At 34.3% G+C, this 18,315-nt stretch overlaps 1 protein-coding gene across 16 annotated transcripts in view; it reads left to right on the top strand.

Moving 5' to 3' along the window:
- The window catches only part of nrm (neuromusculin), a 1,323,427-nt gene that overhangs the window by 636,161 nt on the left and 668,951 nt on the right, over positions 1 to 18,315 (top strand). The window lies entirely within an intron of this gene.

Raw genomic sequence — 18,315 nt, 5'->3', positions numbered from 1 at the left:
CATAGACAAGTATTTGATGTAACCCGTTCAATTCCAAACCCTCTCTATTATCCTGGACTTTCCTAATGGCATACTCTAGAGCAAAGTTAAAAAGTAAAGATGATATTGCAACTCCTTGCTTTAGCCCACAATGAATTGGAAACGCATCTGACAGAAACTGACCTATGCGATATCACATACACATATATAAAATGAAGAAAACTTTTCAAAAATGTTATGTTACAATTTCTGTATTGGTGGGCTCCCAGCATTCGAAACAGAGGCCTACTGGTGTAACTGCACTTATCCTTTTTTCACTCTGATGAAACAATTGCCGTGTGCTTTAGTTGAAACTCCGCCTGCCTTTACGAGCGCGCCACTCGATAGCAACAATGCCGTGTGGCGGTATGGCGAAGTTTTGTTCACTCTAATCAAAGCTTGGTTTTCGTCAAGTTGGTTCATTTTGAATGCTTTTTGCTTTCTTGTATTTTAACACTCTTAGACATGATGTACGGAGCTTTCTTGAATTCTACTAGTATCGCATTATGGAAAGTACACTTGTAAGATGGAATTCATTACCCGAATTATAGGATGATAGGCTAGACAGTGACTAGTAGAATTTAATTTTTAGTTGGCAATACATAGTCTGCTTATTTTACACGGAATCCTATCATTAAAAGAGACATCTATTTTACGTACTGTAAATTATAGGCTAAGTTTTATTCTTCAGGTATCTCAGACCTTCTGTTAGCAATCAGAATATAAATGATGCGGAAATTAAGGACAACTAAGTGACGGAAGTATAACCACAAATACCGTGGTGAGAGGCTATAATCGGAAAATTGTCCTCAGAGATTATACAGAAGTATACCACAAAATTTGCCTTATGTTTTCTCTCAAAGACAGGGTTCTTTTGAATGTCGTAAACCTATGCCAGGACACTCACAGCTTTATTTACCTCCAGAAGAAACCTCATATATAGGCCTACCACTATCTTCCTGCTTATATTCATGACCTTCATAGCCCTAAGAACCAGGAACCGAAGTACTCTTAACTAATACTAGAAGGGATGTACAAATATATTGGACTTCTCGCAAGATTGACATGACGCTAATGTCCACGAACGACAATACAGAATATCACTCTACAATTGGGGGTACTACAACCCAACACTATGACCTATACTTTGTAAACTTTGTAAAGATAAGGCACACGTGATTCACGTGGTATACTAAGTAAAATTGATGTTTGCAAGTAAAACATAAACAACTAAACAAATATATTTACGTATTGGGATGGAGCCATCTTGCTGGAAATATTGCAGTAGAAGGTGCCGGTACTGAAATACGTGTATTCCTTCGATAGGTTTCGAATACAAGCATTGATCTATATCTGGTAGTGTTTTATTGAGGGTGGAGCAATAAAGTTACGATACATTTATATAAACCACCGCGGTTCTTTCCAGATAAACATTAATTCTAGAGTAATGGACTGTTACAATGTGATCGTACGTGATGGGAACACTGATTTTATCAATATCAGTTTATCATGGCTTGAACCAACGGAGTGGCCGTAGTCCCGAAATACAGTTTCTGTCATTGAGTTTACATTTTTATAAAGAATTTATATTGTATTAAATCATTTCGTACTGTACAATAATAATTGAATGTAACTCCTTTCTGGGCTCAAAAATGTGTTCCCTACTTGTGATGTATTAAAATAATTACACGTTACGAAGCTAATGATTTATCGGAAGTCGTGGAACTCTGTAGCTCATTTCAATCATAAATTCATTGCATGTGTAGGTTCATCTACAAAATTCGCAATTAAAGGATCCTATAAATTTCTCATCACTTTTTTGTCTGTTATTTAATGGCGCTCTATCAAGTATCAAGTTACATAGCGCCGATTAAATTGGTGATAGCAAGGTGATGTTTCTGAAGTCTGATTAGTGTGCTATGTAGCTAGTTAGCGATTTTTGAAGGAATTGGTTCTAGTTTGTAGCCTGTAGAACAGATGTTCTCAATCTTTTGAAGATTGTGAGCACCGGCACAATGTAATACTAATGAGGGAGCACCATGAAATCGAATAGATTCAATAGGCCTATATGATAACATAAATAAAATAAAAAATAAACAAATATATTTTAAAACACTCGCCAGGATAATGATATCTTTGAACTTTAATGTTACTCAAAATTTCAGTGATATCCAAGGAGAAGTCGCTTATACCTATACATAAACCGTCCTATGTGAATTACTTATTCGCGATCTGGCCTTGTTCTTGAGGTTTTTCATAAGCGAGAAAGTTTTTTTTCACTTAGGCCTAGATACGTTGTCACGAAAATGGCCAAAAATCTTAGAGAAGCAGTCCGTGGTATTTGGAGCCTTATTGTATCTTCTGCTCTCCAAAATTTATCCTTTTAAGCAAATATTTCATCACTGAGGAGGACTGAAGATCTATCGATTGAAGTTACACACGAGCAGCCATATTATTCTTTTGAATAATTTTGATTTTCCTGATTAATTCCACACTGTATTTAAAAGGGTTATACACCATTAAATACGAAAAGGCCTATCAGGCCTCTAACATATTATAATGGATAGATAGAAACACTATTTACTCCGGTGCGTACTACAAAGTTTGAATTGAAAACAGAACCTCAGGGGCATTCGTGCTCGCGAGCGCATTTTAACTCGCATGACGAGAGGACCAAATGTCATTAAAAGAGCACCATGGTGCTCGCGAGCACCCGTTTGAGAACGCTTGCTGTATAGTGTGAATATGATTGAGAGTGAAATAAATTTAATGCAATTTACGAGTTGTATTATTAATAATTATTTTTCCTTTATTTATTTATTGAATATATACCTTGTATCTATACATGTACTTATAATGGAATTAGTGTGTTTGTTTACTGGAGAGCCATTAGTATGGATCTACCCGTATAAATACAATTCATGTAAGAAAATAGATCTAATCTATCTCTCTAGCAAACGACTACGCCAATGCAAGAGTCTGACCAGTTGCTAAGTAAGTGATATCAGATGCTGAAACTTCCGTAACGTTTTATCCATTACGCACTAGAGTTTAAACTTTAAGGGTGCTATTCATAGACATTTCGCTAGTCCGTGCTACGATCGTGCTAAACTAGCCCCGGCTATTGACTAGTTACTTACACGGGATTCATATCATACTGTATATCATATATAATATCATATCATATCATATATCATATCATATCATATATCATATCATATCATATCATATCATATCGCTAACACTGGTTTATGAATACGAAAAACATTAGTTCGCTGATCATCTACCGGAATCCCGCGCTAAGAATATCTCTGAATACGGCCCTAAAACTCCATTCTGATAATTAAATCCGAGCCGCTAGATTTGTACAATAGATTGGGACAATAGATAACAGCGTGTTTGCTCATCTCATGAAAACAAACTTTAAGTTGTCTTCGAAAAATAACAGGGTAAACTTAGTTATTTTAGTTCTTCTATTACTGTTTGACGTTACTTTAATACACCATGAATGTTGGTAACTCTAACCATGCAATTCATGCCTAAACGTTCACAATATCTCAGACTCCCCATCTCTGACGCGACAGTCCATGGAGGGCAAGGCCGTCCAGCTCATTACTGGTCTCACGTCCACATACGTGAAATAACGTGTGGTCAGCACAGTAATCTCTCCAGCTGGAATACGAAGCCAGATTTCGCTGTTCATTGCAGCTCCCCAAATTCTTCACGATACTGAACGCCTGAAATTTCATATGAAAATATCTTTCCTAATGAAGAATCGAACCAGTGCTCCTTACCTATTGTTAGTCCAAGTGATGATCACGCAGCTACGGCACGGCGAGGAACTCAGACTTTTTCTCGATAATGATAAATAATTTATCTTCGGTCCAGGCCTTCGATTAATGAGGAAATATTTATTGTATTTGAATATCTTAGCGTATGAAGTATGAGTAAAGTCGTCTCATGCAACATAAATAGACATTTGGGTATTCCACCGTGTCCTGGAACTTAATATTTCTAACATTTCTGAACCAGACTGCGTGCAGATTCCAAGGGCAGATAGATATGAGCAGAGATGTCGCCTATTCTGTTGGGCTCGCTATATGTGACCACTCCAGACAACTGAGAATATAATTCTTAGTTTTCATGTAGTTCCGAATTGTTGGAAATGTTAAGGACACAATGGAATACCATAAAGTCTATTTCTGATCACATTGACCTTGAAAATTGATAAACGCAAATATCGGTTAATACATACATAATTTTATAAAGATAAAATCAGAGACAGAGTCGTCAATGTTAATAATAATCATAGAGATATAAGATCCGTTAGGTAGAAAGCTTGAAATATACTGCTCCAGTGTATCGTTTAATCTTTTCAAAGCCATTAAATAATATAAAATTACAATGGGCTTCGTCAAAGTTAAAGTTATTTAGGCCTACATTAAAACCTAGTTACAATTATACATTTAATATACCGGTAATATTTGCTATCGAGATACAAACCTAAAAATGTAGCATATTTGTCACTACCAACATTATTATTATTATTATTATTATTATTATTATTATTATTATTATTATTATTATTATTATTATTATTCCCTTCAAGTATTAGGCCATATGGCCTGTTAGGATCTCACAGTTGAATTTTAAATCCATCGCTTCTTTGGACGACCGAGAGATCTCTTCCCGTTTGGACGATAGTGGAGCATGACTTTTGGAATTCTATCTCTAAGCATGCGGTGCAGATGATTTATCCAGTTGTTCCAATAATATTTTACGTGCCAACATTATTATAAAGGCTAAATACAAAAGTATGAGTTTTACCATATATGTAATATATATACCCAGATTGCTCGGCCTTATAGGTTTTGACGGTAATAACTTTTGTCAAGTTTACTATGCTGCCATCCAGTTACTACATGAGGAGTCACGTCATAACTCCCATTTGAATTGCATTAGCGACTGTACTGCCATCTCGTGTTCGTTTACAGCGGACAGGTGACGATCCTGGCGGTTATTCTCTTCAAAGTGCCACCGATTTTAACATAGGGATGAGCTGTCTGTTTTATATATATATATATATATATATATATATATATGATCTGGGGTTTTACTTAGATTAAGACTTAGACCATTAGCACTAACCCATTCAGATAAATTATGTGATGTGTTGCCATAATTGTCATTAAAAGCTTTCAAAAAGTCACATCGTCTGCGTATGAAATAATTGGCTTACTATGTCCGTCTACCCTTTCATTTCGGTTTTGTTTCTTAGCCAAAAGTCTTCGTGGCTCCACAAATCCCTAGAGACGTTACATTGAAAACACATATCCAGTCTCAGTACAAATTTTGGCGATCATAGACGTCTGTCAGTAAAGTAGAGAACTGGTACGATCAGAAACGATGAGTAATAAATTTTTCCTAGAAAAATTTATCTCATTTTAAGCATTCATAGACCTATTCTTCGACAGGTTTTGAACGTACGGAATTTGAATAGAATGACTGACAAGCCTCATAAGTTCATAACTAATGTATTTCTGAATAGCTGAGAAATGTTCTGTTCCAGAGACTTCTTTCATAGATGGAAATGCATTACGTGAGGACATCGTTGTTTGCTGAAGCCTTTGTTAAGTAACATAAATTCTTCTCTTTAGAAATCGGCAAGTCATTCGCAAAGAAGGAACTTTGCATACAGCAACTTTTGATGTTGTCCCTAAAGATTATCTTTGTGTTCCTTTATGAACAATTCGTATAACAAAATATTTTATACATAAAGCTACTTCTTTTGGAGCTCCGAGTCTTTCTACTTGATGAAAAGATAGAATGAAAGAGAAAATGAAAGAAATAGAGGAATCCTATAACCATCGAGTGTCACGATTCTTTAATTTAGATTCCCAATTATCGTTTGGTTTCTCGCCATTGCGGAAAGGAAAGCAGAGACAAGCAAGAAAAGACGAGAAGTACAAGACGAAGAAGAAAGAGAGTAAAGGGTCGGGTATAGGGGTCGAGCCAACCAAAGAGTGGCTTCGATGAAAAGAATGGAAGTAGAAGACATTGCAAAAGAAATATTACATGGCCGTGCCAAGACTGGAGAAATCCTCGCACTTTCACCCCTCTTCCCCTCCTCATCCCTAACCGGCTTCCAAAAAGAACCTCTCCCTACCCCCTTACCACTGCATATGACTGTGGTATAAGACCCCAGCCTTGCAGTTTTCCACAAACACATATTTGAAGAGGTCTCTCGCAAGCCTATGGAAGGCATTTTGCCTCCAACTCTGCGTCAGATCCACAGTAATATAAGCTACAGTAATATAAACTTTGTATTCAGTGACACAAATCCAATTTTCAATACACTGTAGTACTAGAAGAAGATGGCTAAAGAAGTCTCTTTTATATATTCTAATTCTTTAATTTCGCAATATTTTGTGTCTGGGTGTACCCTAAATCCATGCAGTATATTTTTTTTTAGTATATTGCGACATGTTAAATAGGATCTACGAGACGAAACATTTCTCTTCCAATAGATAATTATTAAAAATTCTTAAGGAATAAAGAAACAAGGGACCAATTCTTGGAAGGGTTGGAACTGATGATAAATTTTAATTTGATTCAGAATACTTAAGGAGGGATGAAATAAAGGGGCCAGTCCCTCTTGAAAGATGGAGATGATAATGTTTAAGTTAAACCTAAATTTTTGAGGAGAAATGAAATAAAGGGAGTCAGTTCTTCAAAGGGATGAGGATAATTTTTTAGTTGAATCAGAATTCTTAAGGAAAAACGAAATAAAGTAGCCAGTCCTTGAAGGGAGAAAAAGGAAATGATAATTTTTAAGTTGAGCCTGTACTCTTCGGGAGAAATGACATGAGGGGTCAGTCCTTTAATGGGATGGAGATGACCATAATTTTGAAACTCAATCCGAGTTCTTAAGAAAATTAAATAAGGGGACTAGTCCTAGAGAAGGGTGAAAATGGGGATAATTTTTAAGTTGCGTCTGAGTTTTTAAGGAAGTGTAAAATAAAGAGATCAGTGTTTGAAAAGGATGGAGATAAGGATAATTTTTAAGTTGAATCTGAATTGTTAAGGCAGTATGAAATAGAGACAAGTCCTTGAAATGGAGATGAGGCTAATTTTTATATTGAATCTGAATTGTTAAGACAGAATGAAATAAAGAGACAAATCCTTCAAATGGATGGAGATGAGGATACGTGTTAAGTTTAATCTGATTTGTTAAGGAAGAATAAAATAAAGGGACAAGTCCTTGAAATGGATGGAAACAAAGATAATTATTAAGTTGAATCTGAATTGTTAAAGAAGACTAAAATAATGTGACAAGCCTTGAAATGTATGAAAATTAGCATTTTTTTTAGTTTAAAAGCTGAATTGTTATGGAAGAATAAAATAAAGGGACACGCCCTTGAAATGTATGAAGATAAGGATATTTTTTTAGCTTAAAACCTGAATTGTTAAGGAAGAATAAAATAATGTGACAAGCCTTGAAATGTATGAAGATTAGTATTTTTTTAGTTTAAAACCTGAATTGTTAAGGAAGAATAAAATAATGTGACAAGCCTTGAAATGTATGAAGATTAGCATTTTTTAGTTTAAATACCTGAATTGTTAAGGAAGAATAAAATAAAGGGCCAAGTCCTTGAAATGGATGGAGATAAGGATAATTTTTTTAGTTGAATCTGAATTGTTAAGGGAGAATAAAATAAAGGAATAAGTCCTTGAAATGGTTGAAGATTAGGATAAGTTTTAAGTTGAATCTGTTTTGTTAAGAGAGAATACCTTGAAATGGATGGAAACGAGGCTAATTCTTAAGTTGAATCTGAATGTTAAGGAAGAATAAAAAAAGGACAAGTCCCTGAAATGGATGAATATTAGGATAATTTTTTTAGTTGAATCTAAATTGTTAAGGAGGAATAAAATAAAGGGTCAAGTCCTTGAAATGAATGGAGATGAGGATAATTTTTAAGTTGAACCTGAATTGTTGAGAAACGATAAAATAAAGGGACAAATACTTAAAGAGACAAAGAGGAAGGCATAAAATAGGAAAGATTGGAGAAAGCTGGGTTTGCAATGAAATATTGCCCTTGGGCAGAACACTAAGTTAATGAAGTACTTCAAATGTATGGAGATAGGATAATTTTTAAGTTGATTCTGAATTGTTAAAGAAGTATAAAATAAAGGGATAAGTCCTTGAAATGGCTGGAGAAGAGGATAATTTGTATCATTAATCTTGATTAAATGTTAACTGTAACCAAAAGTACTACCGGTATTTTCCTCTTGAAATAACTAGATCACCGTGTATAACTAAGAATTTAGGCTGCCGTGAAATTTATATACTAGAATAAACTTGGTGAAAAAAGTATAGTGTTCTTAAAGAAGCGCTGAGTTAAAATATGATTGCCGCTTTTCCACGTCTTGAACTTATTGAAAAAATTCGTTATTTCTCCCAAAACAATAGTCAATTCCAATTGTTAAGTACATATCTTATGTAAATAAAAACACTTTGAACATTTTAAGTTGTCATGTTGGTTAAAGTCTCGATTTATAGCCACTTTTAGTGGTGCAATGTGAGATTATCAAGGAGATAGTTGGAATTATACAGTTAGTTAAACTATGCGAGATTATAGTCACAATTTAGTCTTGGAAGTAAGTACTATTAGAGAAACTTAATTCTTTAAAAGTTGAAGAAATTCTTCTCAGTGTAATGAGGCCAAATTCCTCAACGAAACTTGAAACAGAATTCAGTTCTCAAGAAAACACTCATCAAGAAGTGTGGCTTTGTTAATGAGCAAGACTTCATTAGTTTCTCAAGTATTGTGGTTGGTACTGCTATCCGTTAAAGATGTGCAGAAATTCTCGACGCTAAATAGGCCTATATCGAGCTTTTTAACGAGTCATGACTAGACCTGGATTTTTAAGGCTAATCATATTTTGTTCCTTTATGATTAATACTAAAACTGAGGCGTTCCCTAGAAGAAGAACGTAACCGCAAAATCTTGAATTTGAAATAACAGAGCATCAGACATTTTAGAACTCGTATAACGGCATTGCTCACAACGACATTGCAATGTTCCTAGACGGCGCTGTGTTCTCTAGAGGAAAATAATATTTTGTCAGGATAGAGATGTGCTATTAAGAATTCAATATGCCTATATGACACAAACGGGAAAATGACATAACGTACGTTAAGTTGTTATTCCAGGGAGCGCGTCAATAGAGTTTATAGTGCCCTAAAATGCCTGTTTAGATTGTTAACGCTTATTTCACGGTTTTAGTATCTAAAATACCTATTTCAGGATATTTTAAAAATTGTCAACTTCTACAATTTTACTACAACAAGAACAAGACAACTCTTATAGAAGCCAAAAATGCACAATCTATTACATCTATCCTAACTACGTATCATAGATGTTGCTACAATAATCAACATTATTTTTCAATAAATTATAAACAGCTGTTTGATAACTTTGCAATTTGTGATATTCCCGTACCGTCGGTTATATTTATTACACATGTCGGTTGACTAGTATGCTGAAGAAAATCAAGACATGGATGGAGAAAGTAAATATTTCCCCGATGAAATTAAGATGAGAAGTGTAAATAAGTATAGCCATGCTCTTCTAACCTTTGTCTATGTACAATATTTTTTCTCGGCTTGTAAAATGATAGGACAGACAAAAGACGAAGATTGAAAATGAACATTTTGGAGAACATTATTGTTATGTTTTGTTTAAATATTTAAATACTGATCATTTGATAATATTCGTGGAATTTAAGTTTCCAGTTTTATAAATTTAATCTGAAATAATGTTTCAAACTATTGCTTTATTATTTTTATCAATTATTTAAATTCGAGTGCCCTAGTCTTGAAAAGGAGGAAAATGACACAATTTCTAGAGAATTTTTTAATATTTAAAGTGCCCATTTTATTGTTTTACGAGCCAATTATTATAGTTTATATAAGACGTCTAAACATTCTATTTAGTGCCTCAAAGTTCCAGGTTTACTTAATAAACATAACTCCGAAAGAAATAACTTTGAATTTACGGACGATTTTTTCCGTTTTACTGTGTATTAGCATAAAACTACTTCACATCAACTGTGGAGGACAACAGATTAATTTTCATGCGTTCACTCACATCTTACTCATAGGGTGAGTGGGCATAATTCTTGACGCTCTATGTTATCTAGTGTCCGTTAAATTGGGGATAGTAAAGGTGAGTCCAAGGATTTGACGTTCGCCTAAAGCCTTGGTTTTTCAAAACCGACGCATGCGACGTGCGAGGTGCGAGGCCCGCCTTGCACAAATCCGGACTACACGAGAGATAGTTAGTGGTTTCTATGGCTGCGAGGTGCGCAGACCTCGCATCTCGCAGTTACAGAAACCACTCGCTATTGCTCGTGTAGTCCGGATTTGTGCGAGGCGGGCCTCGCACGTCGCATGCGTCGGTTCAGAAAAACCAAGGCTTAACAGTTGGGATTCATAAAAATACCTAACTAGATAGTGAGTCCAAAAGGGATTCGAGCAAAACTCGAACTCAGCCGCAAAACAAGCGTCCCGCTCATTCTTCGTCGTCGTCGTCGTCGTCGTCGTCGTCGTCGTCATCATGATCATCATGATCATCATCATCTCTTCAATCTTCTTCTTCTTCTTCTTCTTCTTCTTCTTCTTCTTCTTCTTCTTACTATGAATGGATGTTCGCTGATGTTATAACTTTTATTTGTCGGTTGTTCCGCGTTTCTTTTCCTATTTTGAATTTGTCTGTCGGTTTAGCTTTTGATTTAAATCATTTTCTACTCTATTATTTTAGTGGTACCTTTACTTCTCCTTGGACGGTGTTTTGCAATAATAGACCAACCGACAATTAAAAAAAAAAAAAGGTATTTGCACAAATTTGTTGATGGCAGGCTAATTTAACTCAGAAAAAAATCAAGAATGCGTTATCTGAATTTTGCTGCTATTTATAAGCAAAAATTCGTTTATTGCATAAAATTCATTTATTTATTTTGCTTTGAAATATTTATTCAACTGCTGGTATCTTATTAAAAATTGGTTAGCCATTTTTTGGTATTATTTGTGCTATTTTTTGTAATGGTATGAATGTTATAATACTTCCTGAATAAAATGTTTTATATAAAACAACCGATTTATTTCAAGGCCAATATCTCGAAACAGGTATTTGGCGCTTAATCTGTTATTACGTAACATCGTCCAATTATCATTATTTCTTTAGCTATCATTTCTTGTGACACTGAATACAGAATTTAGCGTCTAATTTCGACTGTCTGTAATGTACTTTTAACGTCTTCTCTCGTTTTTCAAGTTATTTATTGATTTCGCTTATAATTAACCTCTAGTCTTTACCTCGTAATGCCTTCCTTCATTGCTGTCAATGCATTCTCTTAGGAAATTGAATCCTATTACTGGCCAAGCCGACAGCAGTGGATTAAAGCTTCTACCTTTACAATCGATATTAATGCCAGTTGGAATGCAGTCCTACATGCCCGCCGCCTTTATCCCCGAGAAACTGCTCTTAGTACTCATTTTTGCTAGACGCCATAGTGCGGCCGGGAGGATTAGATATAGAAAATTCATGACCCCATCGGGAATCGAATCCGTGACCTTCCGGCTTTGCAACATTATGCCATTAAGCGACTTAAATATTTAATAATTCTTTTACTTAGTCATTTAACGACACTGTATCAACTACTGTGTTATTTACCGTCGATAGAATTGGTGATAGCGAGATGGTATTTGGCGAGATGAGACCGAAAATTCCGTTGCCTACGGTTGGGGGAAACATCGGAAAAAACCCAACCAGATAATCAGCCCAAGCGGGAATCGAACCCATGCCTGAGCGCAACTCCGAAATATATTTAATAATAAAGTAAGTTATATTCAGTTAATCTTGTTTTGAAAACACGCACTTACTCTGCAACTCGCATTTTAATATTTCATTTCATTATTATTTCATCCCGACAAAATACCGCACTGCAATTTCGTTCATTTTATATCGTCAAAATGCTCTAGAGCTTCACAGGTTCAGAGTCTCGAATCTTTTGATGTGCTGTGCATAATTGCACAACCATACAAATTATCGGAACACCTACACAACAGTGTGTGATGTATTGATTTGTAATACAGTTATACCTTGACATATACGTCAAATATATCCTTATATAGACATTCTGTATCATTTTGGCGCTTCCATGACTAAATTGACGTATATTCTGCACTGAATTACTGATATCCCGCTGTAATTTATTTGTAAATAATCACGTTATATTATGTTTCAATGGCGAAATTATACGTTGATACATGTTTAAATTCTCATTTATGCAGAATATAAAAGTTAAAATAAAAATTATGGAAGAACACAAATAATTTGTTCTACGATAGTGCGTAAAGTTGCATTTTACTCACTGTTATCAGTGCGTAAAGTGAACCTTTGAAACACAGTGCGTAAAAATGTAAGTAATCATTTTACGCACTGTTATTCATTTTACACACTGCCAAAGAAAATTTAATATTTTATGTACAAACTTCATCCAGCAGACCTTTCGTTACTTAAATATTACACGTAACACTAATAAGTAACAAATTGAACATTCATATTTGCATTTAGCCCTCATTATTCTGAAATTACATATAGTACTCAGTGTAACAAGATATATCATTCAATTTTCTAACCGCTTTGAGGATTATGGCCGGTTTATGTTTTTAGTAGGTTATTTAACGACGCTTTATCATCATTTTAGGTTATTAGTTTCTGAATGAGATGAAGGTGATAATGCCGGTGAAATGAGTCCGGGGTCCAGCACCGAAAGTTACCCAGCATTTGCATGTATAGGGTTGAGGGAAAACCCCGGAAAAACCTCAACCAGGTAACTTGTCCCAACCGAGAATCGAATCCGGGCTACCTAGTTTCGCGGCCAGATGCGCTAGACGTTACTCCATAGGTGTGGACTGGCCGGTTTAGACGTCCATGAAATCGTGATCATGAATAAAACAGGCTGTCATTCTATCGATATTTATTTCTTAATGGTTCTGAGTTCAGACGGCCAAGACATCGTGATCTCATAATCTCTCCAACTTGAAATGTTTATTTAATGTAAATCTGTGCTACAGTATGAAAAAAAAAAAACATTGTATGATACACATTCATAAAGTTATTTTTTGGCACTAGTGTAAAGTTTGTGAAATAAGGCGTGCCAATAAGAGAACCTTTACGAACTTGTCTCATAAATAACTGTACAATGTAATTTGTCTTAAAGTGTGAAATAATAAAGGATATTTGTTCCAAATTTAAATAGATTGTTTCCTTAGTAGGCCACAGTTCTCACATTCGTTTGTTTATCATCGCTTCTTGGGGACGTGTCTGACCTTGCCTCTATGGCATACTTTTAGATATATTGAAGTGGCTTCATATCTTACCAGGCATTTAACCTGAAAACCTATTGAGTAACAAACAGTATCTAAATATGGTCCATTTTGTTGTTTAATTCGTAAATAACTCTTGTATACATGTAACTATTATCTAAATCAAATTATTGTTGAATTCTTTGTAAGTTCATACATATGTATGCATACATTTTGCTGGTTGAGTGGAAGAGAAGGCCTTACGGCCTTAACTCTACCAGCTAAAATAAATCATTATTATTATTATTATTATTATTATTATTATTATTATTATTAGTATTATTATTATTATTTATTATAATTACTATTATTATTATTGTTAGTGTTATTATTATTATTATTATTATTATTATTATTATTATTATTATTATTATAAACTAGACAATGCATCTTGTAAACCGCGCGTAGATTTTCAAATGGTGGTTAAGAGGATTAAACGAAAGAAAATGTTGATTGACAAGAATGGCATCTAAAAGGAGTCAGGGCTGGTTTATATGTTCATAAACTATACCGAGTAACAATATTAACTTTAGTACATATAATTTAGAGTTCTACTGATTACGATATCAGTCGTGTAGCGAATGAAAATACCTACTAGCTACACACCAATTGGCAAGAAAAATTAAGGACTTTCAGCGAAACGTAGATTGATAGAGGCACAATAGTTACTGCTGCTGCTGCTGCTGATGATGATGATGATAAGCGCAAGATAATTCGTTACGAATTCCTTCAGCGTAAGTGCAATGCTCTCGAGCTTAAGTTTCAACATGATAGAATGAAGAACAAAGCAAATAAATCAGAATTCTTAGTAACGGCCGCTGATTTGTGATTAACTCTTCGCTCATACTACCCAGGGAAACTTAAATGGTCAGTTATACATTCTCCATATCCCTTCTGTCCCAGAGGTAACAAGGCTATTGTCCAGGGTATAAAACAGCGATGCATAAAACGGATTACTTTGCCTCCAAATAGCAGCAGAACTAACAAGCAGCTACATAGCGTTGTTGGAAAACAGTGTGCTGTTGTAATTATGCTTCCATGTTTCGGTAAGCCGTCTTTTACATTAATCCCATCTTTACATTAATTTATTATAATAAGGAAATCACGCGATCTGATTTCAGCAACTTATCTTTTTAAACAATTTTTATATGTGAGCTTCAAATTAGTTAATATTACTTTTCAAGTAAAGTAGTAGTAGTAATTATTTATTTATTTACTTATTTTTATTTATTTATTTATTTAATTATCTATTTACATTTATTGTGCTATACAATAGCCAGTGGCCAATTACAGTTCAGCACAAACACAATATAACAAAAACATTAACAATGACATAAATTACAATAAAAGTACAATGGAATAATTATTAAAATAATGGAAATTAAATGCGATGATAATTGCAAATGAAAGAATGGAATCATATAAATAGTATTACAGAGATATACAAGATGACGAGAATATTATAATACATATCTAAACAAAAGACATAAATTAATAACTGACATAAAACTAAAGAGTATATACTACACATTAATGGATCCACGTTCAATCCATGCAAATTATCATATTTTATACATCTGCAGACCGGAGAGAGAGATTTAGAATTTCTACTGTGAAACATTTTATGGAATCTTAAACCCTTAGCAGGAATATGAAGACTGATATTGTTTATGAATAATAATAATAATAATAATAATAATAATAATAATAATAATAATAATAATAATAACAATAATAATTTATTGCTATAACAAAGACAAGTTATAATACATACTTTTTTACATGTAAAAGTCACTCTAGCACCCCAGAAAGAGTACAAAGTGATTATAATTCATGTAATTCTACGTATTTCCCGGAAACATTGACTTTGAAATGCAAAGTGAACAAAGTTTTGCCAGAAGCTTAGCAAACATGGCGTAAACAGACCATTAAACAGGTTCATCTTTGAACATTGATCAGTAGTTTTGGAGGACACATTACAAAACTCACTAGCTTAACATTACGCAGTATCGCTTTCAGAAAATCACTGATGTATGACAGTAAAATTTTGGATTTCTAATAAATGAAATGCCCAAGAACTGGGAATAATTGGGTGAGATTTATAAAACTAACGTTCATACTCATAATATTCATACCAAAGAAAGTAGGGTATATTTCGACAGAGAAATGAAAAGCAAACAACATGGTGTGTGACATAAAATATTTCCAAAGAAAATAGTTGCAATTATCTTTATTAATTAGTTTGCTTTCCCATTACCATCTACAATCATTTTATCTGCTTATCATTTTATTGTGTATTGTTTATATTGTGTATACCACTGCCACCGGGTGCTTGCCCACTTGCAGTGTAAATAAATACATACACATACACAATATAGAATCAAATATTAATCCACTTAAGACTAACACTTAATGTATGAATTATTTCGAAATTAGAGCTCATATATTTACTAGATCCTCTGATTGAGGTTCTGACTGATATGTACATCTATTATCAGGTAGTACACCTCACTTGACGATATGTGTTAGAGCAGGCATGTCAAAACCGTGCACATCGTGCAGTCGCGCACATTGTGCACTGGTTTCTGTGCAATGTGCAGTTCCTATTCCCCTACCTGGAGGGAGCGAATCGGCTTGGAGGGGAACGCGACAGGGCTGTACAGTACCTGTAGTAGCAGATCAGCTTTTGTTTCAGTAACACAGATCAGTACGGGTGCTCATTGAGCTGTGATTGTGAATGCGTTATGGAAAATAAAGTGAGGAGTCCACAGATATAACGAAGAAGAGAAATCACGAATCATATAACATAACTGTTATGATGTTTTCCTCAGCCAACAGTAATTATTTTAAAATGAAAGGCTTTCATCATATCATGTGGGCCTAATAGTGATGTGAGAATTTAAATCATATTAGTAAAGTTCTCAAAATATGATATTCGCCAGCTCTTATTTCTTAATTAGTACTCTCACGGCAAGACAAACATGACAATGATGTTTTGGAGTCTGTACTAACACAGCCATCAATGGTTAGACGACTTACAACTTTCATTTGATAACCTGATAAGTGATGAGAATATAGTGAGGAATACATGTGAGGATCTTGAGGTTGTAAGGGAAGGAAGAAAGCAACTATTTGTAAGGCGGAAAATTTTTCTGGAAAAATAATACATAATGGCGAATTTTCCATTTCACATTACTATATTACCTTAATATACTTACGTTAATAAATCTTTAAACCTGACATAAAGAAAATGTCCTCGCTTCACAGCTTGTGAAGTACTCTTTTAACTCAATACAGTAACGCTCTCAACTTGCTAATACTTACTCTCAACGTTTTCCAAATAAACTATATATAAATTTGAATTCAAGCTTAATTTATCGAATTTATTAGTAATAATGTGAATTTATATTAATATACAGTAAGGAAATGATTCCAGTGTACAAGCCTCACAATGTCATATTGCATGTAATTGGGAGTAAAATATTTTCTTTAACATTTGTGCACCAGTGGACCCAATAATGCTTGAGGAACAATGAAAGAGTATTACTTCGAAATAATCAGTACCTACTATGTAAAATGAAATGTGTTCGTTTTTTGTTGTTTCGAAATTACTGCAATATTTATATTTTCTTCAAATACTGTATACAAATCATGAAAATAAATGATTCTTTACAAACGACTGCATTGTGAATTGTAACTGAGTAAGTCTATTGTTTCTTGTGTTACAATTATTGTCAAATATAGACACTGACAATAATTGTGTTTTTTCCTTCTGCTAAGTATGTTTATAATGTCCAAATGTCAATTTCATTGAACACTAGAAGCGCAGAATAGATTCTTGTACGCCCCTCCCGCTAAGAACTGGTAAGAGCAACACGTGAATGACGCAATCTGCACAGACCGGCGTTCCTCGTACATACACTGCACTTTCAGTGTCTGATTTCTGACATACCTGTGTTAGAGGAAGAACAATAAATTGTTTGTAAATTTTGGCCAGTGTACGAGTATGATGAATTTTTGAAGTTGCGATAGGTTGCGAAATCCGGTTTCGAAAACCAGTTCTAGCGGTTGGGGTGATCATCGTGCTAGCCATATTTTACCTCCGTTCAAGTTGGATGAACTTCATCCTGCTGATACATATGGACGTGAAGCCAACAGTCGGCTGGTCAGTCTTATCCCTTAGGGCTCTCGCGCCACTAGAGATGTCAACACTGTGTATTCTAATAAACATTTCTATTTCTTTCTAAAAGAGGTGCCAGTATTCGGACATATCTCCAGAAATAAAGCACCTATCACAACTTAAAACTAATGATCAGTAATAAATTTTCAAAATTGGCGCGCCAGTAGATCTTCTATCCTACCACAGACAAAGCGTTTATGAATAACCTGCAACCAGTGGGAACAGATCCCAAGATAAATCAATATTTGGATGATGATAATGATGATAGTACAAGTTGTGGAAGTGAAAAATCGGAAATACGTTATAATTCAGCAACAATTATTCAAAATACTTGACATCTCTCTCCACACCAGTGCTCCAGATAATGTGCATTTTGTTGCTGATGTAATGACATATACCAAATTATAATTCTGTTGTTCCAAGACAAAAATAATATTCTCTCTCCGTACCAATGCTCCAGATAATATGCATTTTGTTGCTGATGTAATGACATACGCCAAATTACAATTCTGTGGTTCCAAGACAAAAATAATATATGTCACTTATCTTAGTTTTTCAGGAGCGAGCATTTGAAATTTGAAGGACCGCATAAAATCAAATATTAATATTAAATTTTAAGTCATAAGATTGAACATTTTAACATTATTTATTCTATTTAATAACTGACTTCTCTGAAAGTCAAAAC

This window comes from Periplaneta americana, chromosome 12 (assembly GCF_040183065.1).
Source record: "Periplaneta americana isolate PAMFEO1 chromosome 12, P.americana_PAMFEO1_priV1, whole genome shotgun sequence".
Lineage (NCBI taxonomy): Eukaryota > Metazoa > Arthropoda > Insecta > Blattodea > Blattidae > Periplaneta > Periplaneta americana.
This window is presented reverse-complemented; position numbering and strand designations above follow the sequence as displayed.